At 44.5% G+C, this 12,204-nt stretch overlaps 1 protein-coding gene across 17 annotated transcripts in view; it reads right to left on the bottom strand.

Moving 5' to 3' along the window:
* Positions 1 to 12,204, bottom strand: part of MAGI1 (membrane associated guanylate kinase, WW and PDZ domain containing 1) — an 869,123-nt gene that overhangs the window by 159,225 nt on the left and 697,694 nt on the right. The window lies entirely within an intron of this gene.

Genomic DNA, 12,204 nt, shown 5'->3' on the forward strand with positions numbered 1-12,204 from the left:
TGGGGCTTCTTCCAGCCCCTAGAAGTCTATCAGTTCCCACGCTGCTGCGATTGCCTTTGTAAGATCATGACCCGCAACTGGGTAGTGCTCACCTGCGCACGTGTGCTGTCCGCTTCTCATAATTGTACTGTGCTTGCGCAAATTCAAGTCTTTGTGAACCGCACAAGCGCACAGTACTCCTGGCGATGGGAGCGCGATCACAAGTGGCACACAGAGCGCATGTACAGACGAGCAGCGGAAGAGAAGACCACGACCCAGCCACAAGTCACACAATTCTACAGAGGGGACAGTGGCAGCCTGAAGAGCAGCGGAACTTTAGCGCTGGACAGATAACACTTCCAGGTGAGTAAAGCTTTTCTTTCCGAGGTTTGCCACATGTATCCTTTAAAGAGACTCTGTAACAAATAAAAGTGCCCCTGGGGGGTACTTCCCTCAGGAGGGGGAAGCCTCTGGATCCTATTGAGGCTTCCCCCGTCGTCCTCTGTCCCACGGTGGTCCCGCTGGGCCCCTCCGAAGCCACAGCCGACAATCTGTCAAGCTGTGGCGCAGTAGTGCCTGCAATATTTACCTATTGCAGCTGTGCAGTAGAGCGGACCCGACTGGAATCGGCTATTTCCGCCTGATCCCGAGCCGCTACTGCGCCTGCGCTGGAGAGGTAAATATTTACATGACCACCGTTTGGAGGGGCCCAGTAAGACCGCTGTGGGACGGAGGATGATGGGGGAGCCTCAACAGGATCCAGTGGTTTCCTCCTCCAGAAATAAGCATTTTTTTATGTTACAGGTTTTCGTTAACTGATGACTAACATGGTACAATTCTCTACTCCTGCACTGGCAATTTTATTATATTACTATAGATAAATAAGCATCCCACAAGTAAAAAAAGGGAACCAACTGCTGCAACATCTGTGCCAACCTGGTTTCAAACTAGAGTTCCTAGCAGAGAACAACAACAACAACTCAATTTTGGGCATACTGACCCTTTAAATAAGGCTCTAGCTGCAGCCAGCTTGCATTTACAAGCAGAAATAGAAAACAGGCTTACACAGCAACAGCAGAATTCATCTACAGTGACATAAGGGTAGCAGAGACTGCAGTCTAAACTTCATCAAGACATAAAACACACATGAACTAATTAGGAGATGTTTTCATTGGCGTTTGGCGGTAGACCAGAGGCAAGCTACGCTCCCTTATCACTGTAATCTGTCAATTCAAAGTACAAAACGATTGGTGTGCTGCTAAATTATGGGCAACACATTTGTTGCTGGCAGCTGAGGTATGACTGTGTAGTAGAACTACTGCCTTTTTTTGAGAGAGAGAGAAAGCAAAAGAAAGGAAAGGAAAAAGAGAGAGAGAGAGCGCACAAGTGAGAGAAAAGAAAGAAAGAGAAAGAGTACCATTTAAAGGGAACCTGAAGTGAGAAGTATATGGAGGCTGTCTTGTGTATTTCCTTTTAAACAATACCAATTGCCTGGCAGCCCTGATAATCTCTTCGGCTGCAGTAGTGTCTGAATCTTACCAGAAACAAGCATGCAGCCAATCTTGTCATAGTTGACAAAAATGTCAGAAACACCTGATCTGCTGCGTGCGTGTTCAGGGGCTATGGCTAAAAGTATTAGAGGCAGAGGATCAGCAGGATAGCCAAGCAACTGGTATTGCTTAAAGGGGTTCTTTCACGAATGAGGAAAAAAATAAAAAGTGGTTTATGCATAAACTATTAAACATCCTTGTAAAATAGTGTAAAAAAGTTTTTTTAAAAAAATGAATGGTTTCATCAATATACCATGTATTGTAAATAGTGACAGATGACGGCTGGGAGGCTAATCCATTTGTTAGGGGTGTTTTTGTTTTTTTTTACTTTCTTTTCACAACCATAACTGCTGCCTACATAGTTTTCAGTGGTATAACCCACTTCTAGCAGGAATCGCAGTTATAACCCTAATAGCTGAGCTATGCTGAGCTGCTGAATATGTGTTTACATTGTTGCTAGGCAACCAGACCCTGGTGCAGAGACTCGTTTTGTGAAAAGAGTCATAAGCTGCAGGGAGAATCAGTCCCATCTACACCATATGATTCTTTGTCAGATTGAATCAAATCATATCAATGAATCGAATCAAATTTAATTGAATCTGACAAAATCATATGGTGGAGATGGGACTGATTCCCCCTGCAGCTTATGACTCTTTTCACAAAACGAGTCTCTGCACCAGGGTCTGGTTGCCTAGCAACAATGTAAACACATATTCAGCAGCTCAGCAGAGCTCAGCAGTTAGGGTTATAACAGCGATTCCTGCTAGAAGTGGGTTATACTACTGAAAACTATATAGGCAGCAGTTATGGTTGTAAAAGAAAGTAAAAAAAAAACACCCCTAACAAATGGATTTGCCTCCCAGTCCTTCATACCTCACTATTTACAATACAGGTTATATTGATGAAACCATTCATTTTTTACAAAAACTTTTTACACTATTTTAGAAGGCTGTTTAATAGTTTATGCATAAACCACTTTTTATTTTTTTCCTCATTCGCGGAACAACCCCTTTAAAAGAAAATACAGGGAGTCCCCGACTGACGAACGGCCCGCCGATAGGAATGGCATGGATTCTGTTTCCATGGGAACAAGCCAAACCATTTTTTTTCAAATTGGACTTGAAGAGTGTGGGGTCAGGTCTGCTTTAAAGAGGAACTTTAACCAAGAATTAAACTTCATCCCTAGTAGCCGATACCCCCTTTACCACAATAAATCTTTACCTTTTCTCGATTAGATCATCAGGGGTGTCTGTGTGGCCGATATTGTGGTGAAACCCCTCCCAATTGTCATGATTAATGTCATGACAGTTTTCTTTCTGTGAACCTTGTTGCATTGGCCTCAATTCACTAAGCTTTATCAAACACTTTATCAAATGTTTAAATAAATACCTCATAGGTAAAATCTAATTTTGAACTCACTAAGGTGTTATATATTTATAGAATGTTTTATTGATAAAACGTTCAATAAATCTATGACATTATTAGTGAATTCAAAATTAGATTTTACCCATGAGGTAAATTATCAAACGATTGATAAAGTGTTTGATAAAGCTTAGTGAATTGAGGCCATTGTGGGAAATAATGGCTGTTTCCAGCTGCCAAGCAACCAGCATATATCTATCTATAAAAAAGAAAAAACAGCCTCATAGCCTATCGCTTAGTTAGTGGGTGTGGTTATAGACAACAGCAGTTGGTGCTGTCCGTTTTTTGTTCTCGTCTGCCAGTAGAAAAGATGACTACATGCAGGCTCATTGTGTATCAAACACCACAAATCAATTACATGGCGAATATCAATCATTTCTTGAACTATCTTCTATGTTTTAACTTTTCACCTTGCAATGTATTGATTTATTTTCCCCCCTACTACTATTATTTTTGTTAAAGTTCCCCTTTAAGGGTAAATTACTAAGCTATGCTTAACTCTCCCCGGCCATCATTTTAGAGCTTTGCGGAGGTCTCATTTAAACGCTTTCAGCAAATTATATGGTTTCACGCTGTGTGTTTTGGTTTGTTTGCTTGAGTTTAATTAACCTGCTCATTTCTAAACTGCTTTTCTCAGACATGCATGGTTAATACCAATAAAACAATAGAACTGAGGAGAAATTTCATTTCATCAGTTACACACTCATCAATTTTGTCATACTGGCGCTTTATAATCAATCTTCCCATTGTGCAATTTGGTCTCTCAGTCGAGTCAGACAAAATCAGCTCATTTCACAAAAACAAATTCATTTGTTGGAGGGGCAGAGGTTGAATTTGCTGCTTACTGTGTTGACGGAGAAAGACATTGTGTAAAATAATCGCACAGAACACACAACGTCCGCTCGACTCCTGAAGTGGTCTTTATGGAATGCAATTAGTCATATTTAATTTGCTATTAGTTCTCTGAATGTATCACTTCAGCTTTATTTAAATGGAGAGAAAAATATTTAAATGCGCTGAAGCGACGCTGAATTCACAGCGCTGGTAAATTACAGTCCAATAAATGTCCTTATTAAATTAATTCAACAGGCTTTGACATCCCATCACTTACATAAAATACATTTTGCCTTAAAAATTAACTTTGCAGTAGTGATGGAGGCTGCCATCTTGTTGTGCCCCCAGTTTCCTGGTTAGAACAATGTTCCTGAGATACTTCTGAATCTACTTCCTGGAGCAAGTATATAGATCTGCTGGTGCGACTTCCCTGATCTGCACACTTATTATAGGGGGAAGAAATCTGAAAGCACTGGATGCAGTGTATCCACTCTACATCCAGGAAACCGGCATTCTGTAGAAAAAGGTCTAGACGGCGGAGGCAAGTATCCTTGGCGCGCGCCGCTTAGGGCCTGAGTTTGGCACGGCTATAGCAGTAATGCTATACTACACAGCCTGCACACGGGTAATTTGGGGATCCAGCGATTGCCGGACCCTGAATTACTTCTCCCTCAGAGCTGTTATCACTCGGAGGGGGAATAGTAATTAATGTCGCACAAAATTTCACCGGCAGCAAGGTAAGCAGTCATTCGGCTCAGCCTGCACCAAAGTGATTGGGCGGAAAACTGCCATGTACGCCTAGACGGCAGCCTCCCTAGTGTTCTGATGCAAAACAATGCACTTGTAGGAGATTTTCTGAATTAAAGAACAGGGATATGGGTAATGGAGACACGGACAGATGAGAGGGAAATGGAGGCTGCCTATACATTTCCTGGTACTTATCCGTTAGCCGGGCGCATCCTCTAGGTGGCGACAAAACTCCACCAGAGTTACATCTTTCCCTACTATCCATGTCGGCCTGGAGGGGGAATAGTAATTAGCGCCACCTGTCGGATGCGCCCGGCTAACGGATAAGTACCCATTTCCTTTTAAACAACACCAGTTGTCTGGCTGTCCTGCTGATCTTCTGCCACTAATTATTTAAGCTATAGACCCTGAAGAAGCATTCAGATCAGGAACTTTGACTAAAGTCTGATTGGATTAGCCAAATGCTTGTTTCAGGTAGGAGTCAAACACTACTGCAGCCAAAGAAACTAGCAGGAATGTCAGCCAACTGGTATTGTTTAAAAGGAAATAAATAAAATCATCATATCCCTCTCAGTTCAGGTGTCCATTAAGTCAACACTAGGTGACATAGTGGCTCAGTAAGCAGCACTCTCCCTAGTCTCACATTCGAATCACAGATAAGGCACTTCCTGTGGCCTTGTCGTCCTGACAGCAAAACAGCTGAAGGGACAACTTCACACCCCACCATTGTATCTGTCTTTTACTCTTAGGGATGAAATAAAGAGGTGTATAACGTTTGGACGTTATACTAGTGCCCAAACTAGTGCTTTATCTAATGTTTGAGATCGATGTATCTTAAACCAAAGTGCAGAGTCCTGACACCTGGATACCCTTATAGATTGCTGCCTACCAATTGTATTTAGTGCCAACTACCTGTTGGCAAACAGATCAGACACTATTTGCATGAAGTCTGTAAGTTGTTCTACTGCTTGGGTGAGTTTCCAGTAGGTTTACTGTCTCTCTTCATAATGGCCAGGGGCGTCGCTAGCCCTAATTTGGGGGGGGTGTGCCCCCAATCTGTCCTGGGGTGCCACGGATCTCCCGGCCGCCGCCCCACTCTGCCCTGCTCCGCTGCCATTCAGACCTCGATCAGCGCCGGGCGACCAGATAGAGCGGGCGCTAGGACCTAGCGGACACCGCTGATATGCGGAAGTGGCATCACTTCCGCATATTTGTGCCCGGCGCCCGCTCTATCTGGTCGGGTCGCACGCTGATCCTGAGGTCTGACGCGGCAAGGTAGGTGGGGTGGGGAGCGCGCCTGTCACTCACTACCTAACGGGGGTCCCTGCTGTCACTCACTACCTAACTGGGGTCCCTGCTGTCACTCACTACCTAACGGGGGTCCCTGCTGTCACTCACTACCTAACGGGGGTCCCTGCTGTCACTCACTACCTAACGGGGGTCCCTGCTGTCACTCACTACCTAATGGGGGTCCCTGCTGTCACTCACTACCTAATGGGGGTCCCTGCTGTCACTCACTACCTAACGGGGGTCCCTGCTGTCACTATCTAATGGGGGTCCCTGCTGTCACTCACTACCTAACGGGGGTCCCTGCTGTCACTCACTACCTAACGGGGGTCCCTGCTGTCACTCACTATCTAAACAGGGGTCCCTGCTGTCACTCACTACCTAATAAGGGTCCCTGCTGTCACTCACTACCTAACGGGGGTCCCTGCTGTCACTCACTACCTAACGGGGGTCCCTGCTGTCACTCACTATCTAAACGGGGATCCCTGCTGTCACTCACTATCTAAACGGGGGTCCCTGCTGTCACTCACTATCTAAACGGGGGTCCCTGCTGTCACTCACTATTTAACTGGTGGTCCCTGCTGTCACTCACTATTTAACTGGGGGTCCCTGCTGTCACTATCTAATTGGGGGTCCCTGCTGTCACTCACTACCCAACTGGGGGGTGCCTGTCACTACCTAACTGGGGGGTGCCTGTCACTACCTAACTGGGGGGTGCCTGTCACTACCTAACTGGGGGGCGCCTGTCACTGCCTACACTGGGGGGCTCCTGTCACTGCCTACACTGGGGGGCTCCTGGCGCTACCTTAACTAGGGGGCACCTGTCGCTACCTAAACTATCCAGGCCAGCCAGCCCAGCATCACCACCAGCCAACCAGCCCAGAATCACTATCAAAAAGGCCACAGCATCACCACCAGTCAGGCCAGCATTTACTTCAACCAGCCAAGCACAGCCCAGCATCACTGCCAGCCAACCCAGCCACAACATCGGCCACAGCATCACAGCCAACCAGGCCACAGCATCACTGCCAGGCCTTTCAGCTCACACATCACCCCCAATACAGCCAAAAACAGTATTGCCAGGTACAGCAGCCAGTAGAGGAGAATTCAGAAGCCAGGTGAGAGGTGTCTACAATATTAAGGGGGCATTCTGCCTATTTATGTGAAATGCTGTCTATTTATGTGCCTCATGACTGCTGAATTTGTCTTGTTGGGGGCCTCATGATTGCTGAATTTGTCTTGTTGGGTGCCTCATGATTTGTTGGGGGCCTCATGATTGCTGACTTTGTCATGTTGGGGGCCTCATGATTGATGAATTTGTCTTGTTGGGGGCCTCATGATTTCTGAATTTGTCTTGATAGGGGCCTCATGATTGCTGAATTTGTCTTGTTGGGGGTCACGATTGCTAACTGCGAGACTATGGGAAAAGCTGAATCATCATCATATGAGACAATAGCATTAAACCTACTTTTTTAGCTTTTTAAAACAGAAAATAAAACTGGGAGGTTCTAAAAAAATGAATATAATTTTTCAGGAGTAGGATGGATGAAATTGTTTATCTTTTCAGTTTTTCAACTTGGATTTTCCATAATGTTCATGTATGTGTTAAAACATTTGTATAGTATTTAGTTTAAATTGCTGTTGCCACTTTGCGATAGATAAGTGACTTGTGGGTTGCAGTTTGGGCCTCCAAAAAGTTCGCCACCACTATCCTAATCTAATGTACGATTGGCCCCACCCATGGCCACGCCCACTCACTGCATGACCACGCCCATTTTTGCGCGCCGCACATAGCCCCCACCTAGTGCCCCCAGGTGCCACCGATCTCCAAGGACCCTAGGAACGCCCCCGATAATGGCTATAGACTGTGGTAGTGACGGTACAAGCTGCCAAGAGGTAGCTGGAGTGGGCAGTGTAGCCATTGCCCTGCACCCACTCCAGTGCTCCGTTGAAGAGGTCTCCACTTCCTGTAGCACAGAAGCATGCCATATTTCTGAATATGGTAATACATCTGCTGCCCTCTAACTATCCTGCAGCTCGGGAATGTCCGTTGTGGTATCACAACAGACATTCATGTACCAGGTGAAAAAGGACTATGGGAACAGGCCCATAAGGAAGCGTGGGTCTGTTCTACATGGTCATTGGTCCACTGCCAACTTCTCTGGTAACTGCTCCAGCAGTAGACCTAGCATGAACAACGTTCAGGGATATGGCATGCTTGATAATTTATTTAGAGTGCTACAGAACATATCAGCAATACAGAACTGTAAAATAATAAAAGAGATCTGATTGTACTTGTAGTCAGTCTTTGAACTAAAATGTGTTTTCCAGCACTCGCTGGCCATTAAACCATTCCCCTGCAGCAAAAGTTGGGCTCACATCCTGTGATGCTCCCAAACAATAACAAGAAATGCAACCATTCTGTAAATAGGTAAATACCCTGTAAATAGGTAAATAGGCTGTACAGTTCTTCAAACATTAAAGCTATGGCAGATTTTAAAATAGCCAATTTGATAACAGGCTTACTTTAAAGTGAAGTGCAAATCAAAAAGGGATTTTGTCTCTTCGTTAGGTTCCAAGTGAATGGATTTCTGACTAGCTTCTTGTTCTAGAGACAGGAAGTCAGACGAAATCTCTATAAAGGGAAGGAAATGCTACCTCTGACTGTGGTCACTGAATTAGTCAACAAACTTTTGCTTAGGTAACTACAGTAATATCCTAGAATTCACCTATTTGGCCCATTGTCCAATGTCACAGCCTAGGGCATGAAGTGGTGCCCAAGTCTGGTCTAACGACCAGCAGCCCCTGAAATGTTGCCCCTTTCTCCATAAACCAGAGATAATATTCAGTCATTTCTGACTGCAAAATAAAGATTGGAATTGGGAGCATCAGATATCAGTGTGGTACCGTCAATGGGTTGATCAATGTACACTTCTAGCACAATAAAATTACAGTAGAATCTGGCACCTACAGAGATCATCATGACAATCAATCAAGTAAGCAACAAGTAAGCAAACCGCAAGCCAAATATACAGTACTCTTAATTTATGTTGAGGGCAAATCAAACATATACCGTACATGCATTACAATATTGTAAAAGCAGCAGGAAAAAACTGAATTTAGATGCATGGTCACATGATGCTTTTTTGACCAATCATAGCTACTGGCTCTTTATGAGCTACAAAGTGAGTCAAGAAAAAATAAACAGCTAACATTTTCACACCATTGGGCTACGTGGTTATTACTCTTGCCTTGCAGAGCGAGGGTATTAGGTTTAATTCTCAGCCAGGACATTGTCTGTTAGATATTGTAAGTTCTTCCTGTATTTGTGTGGGTTTCCTCCAGACACCGATTTCCTCTTACATACTGAAAAAATACTGGCAGGTTAACGGCTTTCCACCCAAAATTGGCTCTTATGACAAAGACAGAGATTAGACTTTGGGTTCCTTGAGGTACAGTCAGTGACTAGTGTTGGCGTTCGAATTCGGCACCACCTGATTCAGGACCTAAACACACACATTCAGCACCGAACAGCAGGGATGAGGTGCGTTTCTATTGACTCCGATACTCCCTCCTTTTAGCTTGGCAGGAGGAAGTATTAGAATTAAGTGAAATGCACCCTTTCCTGTCACTCTGTGTTGAAATAGTGCTGGTGGTGTAAAGGTTCCAAGGCACGTGTTGCCGAATTCTTACACCAACACTATTAATGACGGGATGAGTTTGATGAAGTCTGTACTATATAAATCTGATCATTTGTACTAACCAGAAATTGTTCTCGCAATGACTTACAGTATGTGCCTAGCAAAGGTCACTTCTGTAGCGTAAGGAGAAGATGGAAACCTTTTATGTGTCTGTACCTCACTTCATGTCCTTGTGACAATAATAGCGCACAATAAAAACAGTGTCACCAGGAAAGGTAAAAGGTTAAGGTCTCCAACACAAGATAGAAGTAGCACCCTTAGGCCTGGGGCACAATGAAGCGTGTGTGGCTGCAATCTATTCCTAATGCAAGGCTAATGAAAGCCTATGGCCATGATTCTACTAAAGCTAATTGCATTTTTAAAGCAATTTGATTCATGGAACGCAGAGTCCAAAATTGCATTCCCTGAAATCACTTTGGAAATCACTCTGTTAGTGGCAAAATCGTCTGTTTCACCCCAAAAAGCGCTTACAGTAATTTTAGAGCCATTTCACAGCACTTTTGCTTTTCTGTACTTGTTATAAAATTGCATTCGTGCCAAAAATGCTACATGCAGCTCTTCTGCAATTTTCATAAGAACTATTTGGTCTGGTGTGAAATGGCCCATAGGATTTAATTGCCCATGCACATTTCAAAACACTGGAAAGCACTGGTGAGCACACAAGCTCATTATGAGTGGCTCTTGGTGTGAAACAGCCCTTCACAGGCGTTTTAATCCCTCCCACTATACCCAAAATGTTAAGGCCAACTCCAGACCCAGAATACACCAAATGATTGCTTAGTGCCCACAGCCCAGATGCTTTTTCTGTCCTCAAAAAAGCCTCTGCACCTAAACAATGCTGTATTTATACTTTTACCACCCTTACGCCAAGTATGTTGGGGCTCCCCTTCCATGTGCAGCTGCGCCCCTCCCATTCCATGGCAGCACCCTCTCCCAAGTGCAACATCCATGTACTGCAGCCCATCTTTCATGTACAGCGCTGTTGAGCTTCCCTTTTTCATGTGTTGCTCACCATTTGCAGCTTTTTTTTCATGTTGCAACCCCTATTTCATGTTCAGGTGCCCTATTGGACTTCAGCTGCCCAATGCCCAAGCCTTTATGGCCTTTCCAGGAAGCCGGCCCTGTGCCTAAAGTTTATAATCTGAAGCTGTTGCATGAACAGCAGATTTTGAGGGCTGCTATTTGGATTGGTATCATCATGATTGTGTGACAGCAAGGGGGCGGGGCATAGAAAGAGCTCTCTGGCCTAGTGCACACCAAAAACCGCTAGCAGATCCGCAAAATGCTAGCAGATTTTGAAACGCTTTTTCTTATTTTTCTGCAGCGTTTCAGCTAGCGTTTTGCGGTTTTGGTATAGTAGATTTCATGTATTGTTACAGTAAAGCTGTTACTGAACAGCTACTGTAACAAAAACCGCCTGGCAAACCGCTCTGAAGTGCCGTTTTTCAGAGCGGTTTGCGTTTTTCCTATACTTAACATTGAGGCAGAAACGCATCCACAATCCAAAATCTGCAGCAGCCCGGGAGTATGCGTTTCTGCAAAACGCCTCCCGCTCTGGTGTGCACCAGCCCATTGAAATACATTACCCTAGCGGATCCGCACCCGCAAGCAGATCGCAAACAGCAGCGGAAACGCTCCGGTGTGCACTAGGCCTCTGAGAAGATTCAGCCTGCAGATCTAAAAGTCAGAGCTTCAGAGAATAGCTGGCAAAAATTCTATTAGAATAGTTTTCTCTTTAATCCATTCAGCCCTTCCTTTCCACCATAGTTATGTCCCTCATATCATCCCTCTCATGCTCACCCTAAATTTATGGGTCACAGAATATCCACCCTGAGCTCTGAGCAGAATACACTGCTACTGCTTGAACTACTGCCAGTTTTCTATTGTCTAGACCAGGGTTGTCAAAGTCCAGTCTTCAGGGTCCGAGGTCATCACACATTTTTGGCACAGCTCCAATCAATTTATGGGACTGAATCAGGAAAGGTGTGGTTCATCAAGAACACCACAATTCTCTGTCCATCCTAAACACTGGTATAGATATGGTCCTCCAAGACTGGAATTTAACACCAGTGGCCTGGACACTGCCCCACCTCCATGGCCACACCCTCTTCTCCCAACAAACACCAAAGAGGGAGGTTGGGCGGCAGGTCAGCAAAACCTTGTTTCTACAATGCTACGTTATTACCAATGACAGGAGGAGGGGTTAGTGGCTATAAAGGCCCCCTGCAAACTGCAAATCAGATTAGTGATTCCCATTCCTATTCAGATTTTCCCTGGATGCTATGAAAAGAAAGACAGGAAAAAACGCAGCATGCAGTAATAATTAAAAATCGTAAATCGGAATTGCATGTTATAATCAATTACAACCCGTAAATCACAATCGCATGTAGTGTGCAAGAGGCCTAAAAGCCACAATATACACCTAATACAGTGAAGTGGGAAGGTAGGGATTTTTTGAGGGGGGAGGGACCCAGAGGAGATGGCCAAAGGAATTCCTGGCCACAAGATTTAAAAGTTATTTGTCATAAGCCAAGCAAAGAAAGAGTTGATACCTAGAATAAAACAAGCATTACCACTAGGGGCCTATACATGGCTGGAGTTGGTCCCCCTTTGTTCTTGTGCTTTACAAGAGTAGCAGGAAAAAACATTGCACACATCAATAGCATGATAAATACATACAGAGT

Source organism: Hyperolius riggenbachi, chromosome 9, assembly GCF_040937935.1.
Source record: "Hyperolius riggenbachi isolate aHypRig1 chromosome 9, aHypRig1.pri, whole genome shotgun sequence".
In the NCBI taxonomy this organism is placed as follows: domain Eukaryota; kingdom Metazoa; phylum Chordata; class Amphibia; order Anura; family Hyperoliidae; genus Hyperolius; species Hyperolius riggenbachi.